General features: G+C 39.0%; 1 non-coding gene across 1 annotated transcript; it reads right to left on the reverse strand.

The window, feature by feature from the left end:
* Positions 1-943: 943 nt before the first annotated feature.
* TRNAS-GGA (transfer RNA serine (anticodon GGA)) lies at positions 944-1,016 on the reverse strand. Its single transcript has one exon. It is a non-coding gene; the product is annotated as a tRNA-Ser (tRNA).
* Positions 1,017-3,585: the final 2,569 nt, after the last annotated feature.

Consider the following 3,585-nt stretch of genomic DNA (forward strand, 5'->3'; position numbering starts at 1 on the left):
CCTTCAGTGATTCTCAGGTACTAAGAAGATGCTCTGGAGTTTCTTCTTACTTTTGATGTCTCAGTTCTTCTTCCATAGTAATGATGCAAAAAAGGATAGCTATTTTACAGGGATTCACTACTGCATATGGAGATTTCTGATCTCTCTTTATATAGCTATAGAATAGCCCATGTTTAGGGTTCTCTGAGCAAACCAACCGGTCAAACAAATTAGCAAAAACAGTGCTTCAAAATATAGCCATGAATTTATTCCCCACCCTGTGCAAGACACAATACCTATATTTGATCCTCATACCAATTCTATGGGGGAAGATATTATCTGTATTTTTTGGATGAAGATGATAAACCAAAAGTCCAGAAGTGTGTTTCACAAAGTGGGCATAGTTAGAGCTGACTCTCAGCTATGTTCTTTTTTTTATCGTTTTGCACACCTCTTACATGCATGGCAGTAGTAGAAGGAGTACAGAGGAGACTGTAGGGATAGTCAGAGAAGTTCATACAGAGCTTTGTTGGCTGTGGTAGGGTTCTGAATTTTGGTCTAAGTTAACTAGGGAATAACTGTGGAATTTTGAGTAAGGAAGTGACATGATCCAGCTTAAACTTTGAAAATATACTTCTGGCTGCCCTTAAGGACGTGAAAACAAGAAGATGTCAGGAAACTATTGCCATCATCCAACAGGAGGTGATGGGGGCCTGGACCAGGACATCAGCAACAGGGTCACTGAAAGGTCCCTAGACTTTGGATGTAGTTGAATTTTCAATAAACTGTAGTCAGAGGGCTGGACCTCCCTGCCATTTTCTAGAAAGAAAGACAGAAAGTGAAGTCATTCAGTCGTATTCTACTCTTTGCAACCACATGGACTGCAGCCTACCAGGCTCCTCCTTCCATGGGATTCTCCAGGCAAGAGTACTGGGGTGGGTTGCCATTTCCTTCTCCAGGGTATCTTCCTGACCCAGGGATCGAACCTGGGTCTCCCGCATTCCAGGCAGACGCTTTAACCTCTGAGCCACCAGGGAAGCCCACAAATTAGCTAGAAAATGTGTCCCTAAATAATCCAACTGATTTAGGATACCTTATAGCAGAGACAAGATAAAGCATTATAGGGATGAAATTCAGCCTCAGAGTTGATGGCGTGAAAGATCAGGTGTGGGAAGGCAAGTATTGGAGAGTCAGAAAGACAAGAGGCAAGAGTGTCTGCACATGATAACAGCTGTGCTTCTATTGAATTTGCTCATTTTTCTCTTCAAAGCAAAGTGTTGCTATGATAGTCTTACTGCTCAAAAAGCAAACATTTTCAAGGGTGAATGCATTATGAATGGGAGTATTGATACTTTTAAAAAGGGAGTGAAGGCATTATGGGTGAAAATATTGATATTTTAAAAAGGGGAGGTGGGCAAAGGAATTTGTCATTTTCCCAAAGCTAGTAGACTTAAATATCAGTTCCCTTCCTCTCTGCCATACATCTTAGTCACACACTGAGTGACTATTTAATCATGCTCTGTTAAAATTAATATCATATAATGAGTGATGATGAGTGATAAATGGGAAAAGAATGCTTACAAACACATAAATTACTCTTCCCTGTGCGCAACCATAACAAGATAATTCCTTGTGTCATCCATAACAGATTTTCTAGTTCTTGGAAAGCAATGATACATTCTCATTTTTTCCCTTGTAAAAATGAGTAACATATTGTTATGAGTATCAATTAGTTAATCCAACAGGGACAATTCAATGACACCATGAAAACTAATGATCCTGTGATTTCTAAGAAAAGATGTATTTTAAGGTCTTATTGATCAAATTGCTTGCAACCTCCTGTCAGGTAATGTGAATATATACTGGGGGACATGCTTCTGCACTGACAAGGACTGAGGTTATGCCTTTACGTTAATAGATAGGTGTAAACTCTCAGGGTCCCCTAAAGTCACTTGCTTTATACAAGCCCACCTCTCAATGATAAAATATTGATTCTTGCTGAATTTGGAAACCAGATTTTAGGAATCGCAGATAAACTGTATGAAAGGGTAACAGGCCTGCTAGCTCTTGTTCAGCTTGGTATCCAAGAGACCCTGCACAAGGACAAAGTTACACTTAATACACCTTCACAAATTCAGAATGTGGAGTGCTTATCATCTCGTCAAAATGATGACAACTTAGGGACAATTGTAATCATGAGGTTAGAAACAAAGGCATTTTGAGAAGGAAAAATCCTGGTTCTTTCCATGGTAAACATGAGGTTAAATATTTTATAAAATTAGCAAGACTGGAGCTATGATTGTAATACTTCTCATGTTATTAAACATCGAGGAACATCCACAGAGATTGAAATTTTGCACAAAAACATTTTAAAAATAAATTCTCTCTGTTAAGTAAAAATAGTAAGCATTTGTTAAATGGTGATGATTTTCAGAGAAGGAAATAAAATCCTTTTTGTATGGTAAGATTATAATATTTAATGAAGCAAATCCTACTGTTCTAAGAATGAGATCATCTTTACTTGGCTAGCTCTTCCCTCACAATTATGATTAAATGATCATTTCTTTCTTTAGAAAATAAATCTAAAATAAACTACAGTAATGAACTTATAAGAATTACTTTTTGTTAATTCTTTTTGTTAATTATCAGGTGCATAGTGCCTCTGAAATCACAGATAATTTCAGACTTTGCTGTTTGAAATTGTATTTGGGAGGACAGAACACAGTACTCTTGTCTGAAGGATCTGAGCCACGAGGGCCACAGTGACACAAAAAGCTCCATCTCCAGAACAGGCACAGAGCTACAGATAAGGGTGTTCTGAAAACAATATTCCTCATATATCTTCACTCTGTGTTTCCCAATGTCATAAGTCCCAGGTTCTGTCCTTGCCCTGGTGGAAGTCAGATTGTAATGCACCTAAGGAATCTAAAAGGGTATCATTACAGAATATAGCCAAAGTTATATAAAGAATATATAAGGCCATTTCTCATGTTCCGGCTCATCTTGCTTCTTTCTCACCAATGACTCCCTCACCCCCTTCTGTCTCCTGAACGAAGACTGCTGAGACACCCTGTGTCTAAACCATCATCTGAGCATTCCGCATCCCTTCCCAAGCACTCAGCAGCGGGCATGCACACACCCTTTACTTAACTACCCGCCCCATCCCCACCCTGCCCCCAAATCCATGTCCTAGGCTCCAGGCTTCCTCTGCTGTAACCCTCTGATGCAGCCGCTTCATACACAACAAACCCAACCGAACTTGACAGTAATGTATTTCTTGCAGTTCCTTTCTATACAATTTATGTTAATAACTTTAGCTATTGCACTGAACCTAAGCATATGGCAAAGCCCACTTTCTTTTCTGGGAAATAAAGTCAACAATGGCTATCATTTTAAGTTTCTTTAGCTATTTACATAAACATATCCCTCCAAGCCTTGAAAGAAAAAAAGCTAGATACATCTGTCAGGAGTTGTAATTAGTATTGTAATTCTCAAGGGGGCATCTAGAAAGTGTGCTCAGACACACCATCATGTGTCCATGGTGAATGTATTTAAAGGTAGTGAGGGATGAATAATGGGTCAGAAGTGTGGAGATAGATTAGCCTC

The sequence above is a fragment of the Bubalus kerabau genome, chromosome 4, assembly GCF_029407905.1.
Source record: "Bubalus kerabau isolate K-KA32 ecotype Philippines breed swamp buffalo chromosome 4, PCC_UOA_SB_1v2, whole genome shotgun sequence".
NCBI lineage: Eukaryota > Metazoa > Chordata > Mammalia > Artiodactyla > Bovidae > Bubalus > Bubalus kerabau.